The following is a 10,424-nucleotide window of genomic DNA, read 5'->3' on the forward strand; positions in this document are numbered from 1 at the left end:
ACAATGACGAATACATATTACACGTTAACCTGAAACGTGAACACAATAATTGATACATATAACATAATTACTTGAAACGTAAGACACAATGGTAAAATACATATAACACAATAACCTTAAACGTAAAACACAATGGAAAGTACATATTACACAATATACGTAATACACATTGAACATAACACTATTTTTCTTAAATCAAGTGAATGTTGAAGACAATGACTAAAACAAAATTATAAGTAGAAAGACAAATGTTAAGCACAAAAACACAATGACGTAATCGTTGTTTTAATTTTTTTTCTTTATTATGAGTAACAATTGAAAAACACAATGACCAAAATTTATAGCACAATGCATATAAACTGAACTAAAAAACAAAATGAATAAACAAATAACACAATATAAAAAAACTCATCAATTTTTTTTATATTTTATATAACAATATGATATTCATATTAAAGATTAAAAAATGTTTTTTATTACGGTAAAAATGTTTTCTAAAAAAATGATGTATGAAAAAATTATAGACGTTTTAAAATTATGGGGGAATTGACATGTGTCTTGCATGTGAAGAGAAAAAGTGATCATAAGTGAGTTATTACTTTCATGCCCTTTTCTTCAATTTATAATCTTAAATTAATCTCCACCATCCAAGTTTATGATCAATGGATTGAAGTCCTTCTCACACTTCTCATTTTGTTATACTTTGTATTTTAACTTTACCTTATTACTTACTGGGTCAAGTTATTCTACAAATGGTAACAAAAATGAGAAGTGTGAGAAGCCATAAATAATTGACATGTGTGACGTAGATGTCGTGCTCTAATAAAAAACAAGTACTTATGATGTTTAAATACCTATAACTAGTACGGGTAAGTAAGGTCGTCTCCATAGGGAGTCAGTGGAAAGTGCAAGTAAAGTTCATGATTACTAATTAATTAACTAAGTGGACAAACGATGTCAAGCGGTTTATAAAAGATAATTTAATAAAAACACACGGTTACTTGGAAAAGTTTATAAACAATAACGAGAAAACGATTCACTTCAGGTTCAGGTAATGCGATGACCGACTAATCACAGATTCATAAGAATAATTGCACAGTAATTACTAAACCTAACAGTTGGGTTGTGAGGACAAACGATACCCTAACCGAATTGTTGACACATTTGAACTCCGGTTTACCCAATTACCAGTTTAAAATATGAAAATCAGTTATAAGCAATAACTAACGATTATTGGTTCAATGACATAAGAGCTAACCAAAGTTACGTCAAGTATCCTGAGACACATAAACACGCTTGAAGTACCAAAGTTCATATAATATTTAAACTAAAAGTAAACAAATAATATAATAATATACACGACTTTTGCCCGACCATCAATGTGTCAAGTGGGGACCAAAAGGAAAATGGTATGGAGGTAATTATACACATTTTCTCTCTTCACATGCAAGACACATGCTAATACCCCCATCATTTTTGAACGTCTATAACCTTTTCGTATGATATTTAAAAAAAAATTCATCATAATAACAAACGTATTTTTATCTTTAATATGAGTATGATTTTTGTTATATAAAATTTAAAACAAAAATTACGTCATTGTGTCTTTTCGCACACCATTGTGTCTTTTCGCTTATCATTGTGTCTTTTTTCGTCATTGTGTCTTTTCGCACACCATTGTGACTTTTCGCTTATCATTGTGTCTTTTTCTGTCATTGTTTCTTTTCGCACACCATTGTGTATTTTCACTTATCATTGTGTCTTTTTTCGTCATTGTGTTTTTTCGTCATTGTGTCTTTCAACTCATCATTATGTTTTTTTAAATACTAATAACACCGTTGTGTAATAATAATATGTAAAAATAATGATAAAATAACAACAAATTATCTATTACATAAAACACAATGATTAATACATGTTACACAATAACTTGAAACATAAAACACAATGGTGAATACGTATAACACAATGACCTAAAACGAAAAACACAATGGTGAATACGTATAACACAATGACCTAAAACCTAAGACACAATGGTGAATATATATAACACAATGACTTAAAATGTAAAACACAATGGAAACAACATATTACACAATGATTTGAATGTAATATACAATGAACGCAATACTATATTTCTCAAATTAAATGAATTTGTCATATGTTAATCCGAATAAAAGACAATGAACGTAATACACAATGACTAAAATTTAAAGACAAACAAAATGATGTAAGGCCCCGTTACCGGTAGGCCTACTTTCGTGTTGGATTTACTCATAAACGCAGTTCTAAATATCAGAGTTAATTAAAACATTCGCGGAATATAAAAACTTTCATAAAACATTTCATAGCAAAACACATCTTGTCTTAAAACAACATCTTGTCTTCCGATGTCAGCCTCTTATTCAGTGCCACGTGTCTCCTCAAGCGAGCTGCCTCATCCTACTCACCTGCGTGCATACTAAAAGTCAGCTACGCTGAGTGAGTTCTAGTTAATCATACATTATACAATACACATAAACTTATATTCTTTCAATCATACTTTCATACTTTCTTTTGTACTAACTTACTTTCATATCTTACGTTATAAAGAGCATTACGCCCTACATTCCTCGAGTATTATTAGGGCTCGGTACCCTCCTTCCTCGAGTATTATTAGGGCTCGTTACCCTCCTTCCTCGAGTATTATTAGGGCTCGGTACCATCCTTCCACGAGTATTATTAGGGCTCGGTACCCTCTTTCCTCGAATATTAGTAGGGTTCGGTCCCCTAGTTCTCGAATATTAGTAGGGTTCGATTCCCTCTTCGTTACCATACAACCATACATCATACCTCGAGTATTATTAGGGCTCGGTACCCTTTTCGTAACCATACAACCATACAACCATCCTTTCCTTCTTTTATTAACTTTATCACGTTCATACACATAAGCATACATATCTTACTTACCTTATACATAGCGTTACAACGTGACAATACGTGTAATATCCGAAGATCGTTCACGTACCATCAAGCAATCATTCATACATTTCACATTATTCACATAAGGCATACACTTATCTCTTAGGATAAGCGTATTAACAAACATATTGAGTATGCACACAGCCCCGAAAACATAACACATAGATGGGGCTAGAAACTCACCTGAATCCTGTTACGCTCTCCGTTAATCGTTATTCCCTTCTTGAGCTGTGCACGGCTAACTGTATAATATTTACATGTGTCAATTAACTACTACTACTCATGTTGTATTTCTATCTTTATATAACCCACAACGAACGGGGTCCGGGGGCAGCGCCCCTGGCAGCGGGGTCTAGGGGCGGCAGCCCCTAGCAGGGTCCAAGGGGCAGAGCCCCTGGCTGGGGTCGAGCCACATTTTTCATTAGGTTTTTCATTTATTTTCTAATTTGCTAACTCAAGCGAACTTATCATTAAGCGAACTGAACATTAAGCGAACTTACTGTAAGCGAACTTAACATTAAGCGAACTTAACAATAAGCGAAGTTAACATTAAGCGAACTTACTGTAAGCGAACTTAACATTAAGCGAACTTAACACCAGGCGAAGTTAACTTGGCGAAGTTACACCTTAAGCGAACTTATGCCAGGCGAAGTTGTCAAGGGCGAACTTATGCCAGGCGAAGTTAACTTGGCGAAGTTACACCCTAAGCGAACTTATGCCAGGCGAAGTTGTCCAGTTAGGCGAACTTGCTTGCAAGCGAACTTGCTTGCAGACGAAGTTCGCTTGTAGGCGAAGTTGTGCAGCAGCCCCGCTGTTCATCCTTAATCCCTAAAATCATCATCGTTTTAACGTGAAACTCTTGGATACGATATTTAACCAACTCGCGATCAATCCTATGGTCGTTTTTTGATATGGTTTGACCCGAAAACACGTAAAGTTTGGACCTTTAAGTTCAAAAACGTTCAATACTAGTGTTAAGGGTTCATTAACCGAGCCGTTTCCATTTTCGGGTTCATTACACTCGTATTTATCATCAAGTTTACAACTTTATGTTTTGTTTATACCCGATACACTCTCGTTCTAAGTTTCAATGCTAAACGTTTATAAAAACGTAAACTTTAAGATCAAAACGTACCTTTTCGTGTTTGTTTGGCTTAGTCACGGACCATAGATCTTGTGTTTATCTTGCGAAATGAAGGATCTATCAAGAATCTCGTTTACTTGGCCTTGGATCTCACTCTCGCTCTCGGCCGTATATAGGTGTAAGTGTATGTGTGTGTTTTTGAGTGTGTAGAGATTAAGATGGAATGAAATGAGGTTTAGGGTTTTATGGTGGTTTAGGGGATATTTATATCCCTTAAAGCCCATGGGCCTAAGGCCCATTCTCATTTAACCCATCTTAATTAATCTAAGTCCATGATCCGTTCTTTACTCGATATTAATTTAATTAATAACGCGAAATCACTAAACATAACTTTCTTTATTTAACATTATAATATTTAGGATGTTACAAATGACACAATGACGTAATCTTTGTTTTAATTTTTCTTTAATATGAGTACCAATTGAAAAATATAATGATCAAAATCTATAATACAATTCATATGAAAACTCAACTAAAAGACACAATGAACAATAAAAAAACGCAATTAAAAAAACCCATTAATTTTTTTTATTCACTCATTAAAGATAAAAAAATGCTTATTATTATAGTGAATTTTTTTTAAATAATGTCGTATGAAAATGTTATGGACATTTTAAAATGATGGGGGAATTGACATATGCCTTGCATGTGGAGGGAGAAAGTCAACAAAGGTGTGGTATTACCTTCATGCCCTTTCCATCAATTTTTATTTATTAAATTAATCTCAGCCATTCAAATCTTGGATTTCTTCTCACCCTTCTCATTTTTGTTGTCCTTTGTATTTTAACTTTACCCTTACTTATATGTATGATCATGCATATGATTTCACATAATTTTTAATAATCTATTCGAAAACAAATTACTCTCTCTCTCTCTCCACTTATTTGTACAAATTTGAAACAAACTGTTAGATAATATTGGAGAAGAATATACTATTAGAGTTTTAGAATTATGGTGTTATTTATATATAGTTGATCAATAATATTACATCTTACGAGGTTTTGATAATTCTATATGATATCAAAGCCTTAGGGTTCTGGCATATTTCAGTTTCTTCTTCTTATTCTTGTCTTGCCTCGGGGACGTTTGTCCACACATATATAGTTGACTACGGTCTAACCACTGCCCTGGACTAGGATCTTCTCTACGACGCTCACTACCTACTTTCCTTTAGTCTCGTTCTATCTTAGATTTACACGCCTACGGGCCAAAGTAAACAGCATCACCGTGAGTATTGTTCTTGGTTCAATTTTCTGAGCTACATATCAAAAGATCATTGCCAAAGTAAACAGCATCACCATGAGTATTGTGCTTGGTTCAACTTTTCATTTTGATGAAAATATGGTGGCAACGTGTCAACAGTTACATCACTCTCACTTGTTTCTACTACATTACCCTCAATTGTGAATTTTCCACTCATATCTGAGTTCATTGTACTTCCAAAAACTTTAGTCATTTCATCATTTCCTTCACTTTCATTTTAATTATCACTAGCAACTAATTCTTTATTATTCAAATCTTTATTTAAGGAACCAATTGCCTTTTCACACATGCATTTATCAGTTTCAAATGTATGAGGTGTATTATCAATAGCAACTGATTCTTGAATCTTATCACAAAACCTTTTAGGCATTTCATCGAACACCTTGTAGGAAGAATCCAATTTTATGATTTGCGACAAATAGGGTGATTCCAGAACATGTTCATTATCACTAGAGCTATTATTTTCAATATTATTTCTAGCTAATGCAAATCTAGTAGCAATAGATCTCTTGTAGTATTTCCAAGACATACCTTTAATTGAGTCTTCTCTTGATGTAACAAAGGATTGATGCCATTCCATATTTCCAGGGCTATATCTTCTAAATGGACAATAATCTTTCTAACCTTCATATCTTCGGGGGTAAAATCGACCGAAAAGGAATAATCAACTCTGCATAGCCATCTTGAACGAATGTCCCATTGAATTTGAGCAATTCAATCTTTGACGAACGATTATAACTTCCCAATTTGTACCTTTGTTCCCATGATTCTTGATTCAGACTGATTAAATCCTCCTATTAGAACATTTGGAACATTTCGTTTCTGAACAGAAGAGCCGTTTTCAAGTAGTGTTCGATCGATTACGTATTAATCCATATTCGATTGATTGGTCTGAGGTTATCGACAAAAAAGATTTGTCTAAGCCACTTCATTTCTTTTTATCCAAGTTGCGTCTTTTTTTTTTGTCAAACTCACTTCCTTTTTTGTTTGTCAGTTTCGGAAATATCCCCATTCATAGGTCCGAGATCTACATCTATGAATTGAAAGGTCCTAACGATCCACAGTTTTTAGAATCAATAGGTCTTCAAATGGTTCATTTAAAAAAATTGAAACCCTTCTTATTGGATGATCGTGAGACTTGCCAAGAATCGAAATTCTTGATCAATGGAGGAACAATATCACCACTTTTGCTCAATATGATACCAAATTGGATGATTGACTCATTCCATACTAGAAAGAATCGCAGGAAATCCTTTGAAAACACACGATTGATTATTACCGTGCAAAATATTAAATTCCATATTATCTAGGATCTCCATCATCTTAGAAGAATCATGAGCCAATTGAATCTTCATTGCTTCTAATTTTGTTGTCACCACTTTAATTGCTTCATTGAATCCGGTCTGGTTTCGAGTGGCCATTTGTGTTTTTGTGAACTAGGGTTAGAATTACGATTTGAACGGAATAAAATTGAAACAATTGATCAAGTAATTGATCAATTTAGAATGAATTAAAATGAAAATGAATGGATTTGAGGAAGATCGATCGAACAGTCAATCAATTCAGCCTAAATTGAACGAAATCAGAAAGATTGACCGAGTTATCAATCGAATTAGGGTTTAAATCCAGAGTGTCCAAGGATTGAACAACTTTGATACCGCTTGTTACGTATCAAAATGGTAAACGAGCTAAAGACGTAGAAGAAGAAGAAGAATCACAGAACGAATTAAACTCACAAATCAATAGCTACCTTCATTCATTTACGACTCCTGTATATGTATACAACCCTATAACAATTATAACCCTAAACTATTGAGCATTTACACTTTAGTCCTAGTATTTACTACCTAACAAAGACCCATCGCTATGGGCGGTTTGGGGGGGGGGGGGGCGTAATGGGGGAACACCGCCGAGGGGCGGTAAAGGAATGGCGGCTTTTTGGGTGGGTGGGTGGGGGGGTGGTTTGGTCAAGATGGGCGGTAAAGGGAATGTTGGTGGGCCCCGAGCTCAAACCCGAACCCGAAACCAAACCCGTGGGATTCTGGCTTAGCTGAGGTGGAGTAGTTTGCTTGCAAAAAACAACGACCCTACTAACCCTTTCTTTGCCAACCAACAAGGTTATCGACCCGTAATGCCATCCATTATGCAACCATTCACCGATTTGTTATATCGACCGACAATGCCGTATATGTCTCGCAAGTACCCGAAATACAAATCCCCGAAACCCAAGTACCCGAACCACAAGTAGCTCATTTCACATCAAAAGGTAAACAAAGTCATAAAAACAAACTAACGGTCAAACAAACCAGTGAAAAAGGAGAAAGATTACAGTAGGAAATGGATGAGGAGTACCGTTGGTAAGTGCGTGGATTGACTCCTCGAGGACTCAATTGAAGGTATTTGTATATATATTTCATGTTTTATTTTTTGTTGTCTAAAACTAGGTTTTATTTTTATTGAAGGTGACGGTAAACATACTCCTCATGAGTTTTGGGAGAGTATACATGCTAGGTTCTTTGCGACAATTGGTCGACGTGAATACCGCAAGGACGATTCCGTCTACAACAAAATTGAAGGCAATGCGAAAAAGAATAACCAACTTCATCAACTATTACAACCGCATTGCACCCCGTGGGAGAAAAAGCGGCATGAGCGATGCTAACTTGATGGAGTTTGCCATAAAACAATGCAAGGCCAAATATAAAGGAGATTTTAATATGTTGGACGCTTGGAGACAATGCACGAGCTCACAAAAGTGGGTGCATGTCCTGCCACTTTCATCGCAACAGTCCAAACGGTCAAATACGATGTCTAGATTGGCCAATCAATCAGCGCCTTAAGGCACGTCGGATGCTCGTTGTCAATTAAACATAAACGACTATGATTATGAGGAGTTTGATGAACCGAATGAGTTACCATGCCTAGAAGAAAGAGATAAAGCCAAGGCGGCGGCGAGAGGTGGAAGATCTTCGTCTAAAACGACATCCTCGATGAGTTCCGAAGTGAGCTCGCATTTTGACAACTTGGAGCTTTAACTATCCGAGATTGTCAAGGTTAAAAAAGACTCAAAAGCTGAAAACACAAGAATACACGAATAAATAAAAAAATGCATGCGGAATACCAAACGATACACGATGAAAGATAAAAAAATTCAATTGGAGTGGCAACGAGACAAGGATTTCAAGCATAGCAAAGGATCTATAACATGGTCACGCGGGTTTTTTTGGAGAGAGATAAAAAAAAGCAAAGATAATGACCAAATATGTAAACAAGGACGAAGACGAGGCCGAAGACAACGGCAACGAATATTACTATATTAGTTACATTTTGGTTAATTTAAGTTGCTTATGTTTTCATTTTTTTCTATGCACTACGTGAATATTGGCTTTTGGCCACAAACATGCTCTGGGTGGTTTGCCACACCTCGGTCTAAATGTGTGGCTAAAGGTCGCTTTCGCCACACATTTGTTATTCGTGTGACTAAAAACGCAACTGTTAGAACTAAAAACACACCTGTTACAACCTTTAGCCACATAAATTAGATTTTTGTGGCAAAAAATCACACCTGCTGGAACATTTAGCCACACTTTTTCAATTCATGTGACAATAAACACAGTTGTTCGAAACCGTTAGCCACACTTTCATAAAAAAATGTGACTTTTACTAGCCACACTTAGTAAACTATGCCAAATATGATCTACGCTCACAGTAGTTTGATAACGATGTGGTTAAAAACTAATACATATGGCACACTTACGGGTATATGTGACCATAGAGTATTGTTTGTTAGCCACTTATAAGTTTTATGTGTGGCTAAAAGTTAATGGTGACAGCAAACAAAACGTGTGACCGTTAGTAGTTAATGGCCACCCTTTAATTGTTTCATATGTGGCTAAAAGCTTATACATATGGTCACACTTAAGGGGTTTATGTGACCATAAAGCATTATTTTATAGCCACTTATAAATTTTTATGTATGGCTAAAAGCTAACAGTTACATTAAAACAAAAGTGTGACTATTGATAATTAATAGCCACATTCTAATTCTTTTGTGTGACCAACCAGACATCCACCCTTCAGTAACCAATCTGAACCCTAATCCATCACCTGCTGCTAATACTTTCATCATTCATTAACATCGATTGAAGCTCATCTTGGTTAGGTAGGTGATTTATGCTTTAATTTTGAGAAATTTGGGTGTTCGAGGGTTTGAATGTAAGCAATTAGGTCTTGGATTCAATCGATTAGTATTCGTTCTAATTTAAACAATCTTGATACAAGTTGTAAGTGACGTTTTTGAATCTTTACTTTTTATCATTTTTGGATTTATATTTTCTAACGGGGGTTTTTAACATGATTAATTAGAACCCTAGTGATGTCATAAACATGTTAGGGTTTGAGTTTTGTTGAGAACAGTTGGCCGATAGATTCGTTTTCATTTATTGATTGGTCTGTAACTCGCTATTAAACGATGATTATTGATCGATTGTTGATTTTAGGATATAGTATTCGGAGTATAGTTTCCAGAAAGGTAAATTTTGTAATTTTTGGATGAGTGTTGAATACCTTTATGATTTTACAAAAACATATGTCAAAGCTGATTCGGGGAGTTATATTCTGGTCCATATTTTGGACACCATAACTCCCTAATGACAACCTCAAACGGGTTGGTTCCACTTCTGGAACTTAGTATTATGAGTTTAAAAGATAACCCAATTGGTCTTACATAATTTGGTTTAATGAGTTGATAGAACCATTAAACTAGTTTTTGTTGCGCAATATGCTGAACTGTTAGTACCTATCTATAATGGTTGAATTATTGTGAGTTTTCAATGCTTGAGAAAAATATAATAAAAATTGTTTGAGAAACCTGATTCATATATCATACTGTGGTAAATTTTGTAGAATTTATCCTTAATCTTTTCTTTGTAAATAAAATCAGTTTGTACATGCCAGAATCTGTCTCGTGAACTGAATGATAATAAGTTAAGTTGTATGATGAATATTTGGTTGCTTTGCCATGATATGATGTGTGGATACATGTTAGCACTTTCGG

Source organism: Bidens hawaiensis, unplaced genomic scaffold (genome assembly GCF_021521415.1).
Source record: "Bidens hawaiensis isolate Kalapana, Puna unplaced genomic scaffold, B.hawaiensis_p1.1 tig00002735_1, whole genome shotgun sequence".
In the NCBI taxonomy this organism is placed as follows: Eukaryota; Viridiplantae; Streptophyta; class Magnoliopsida; order Asterales; family Asteraceae; genus Bidens; species Bidens hawaiensis.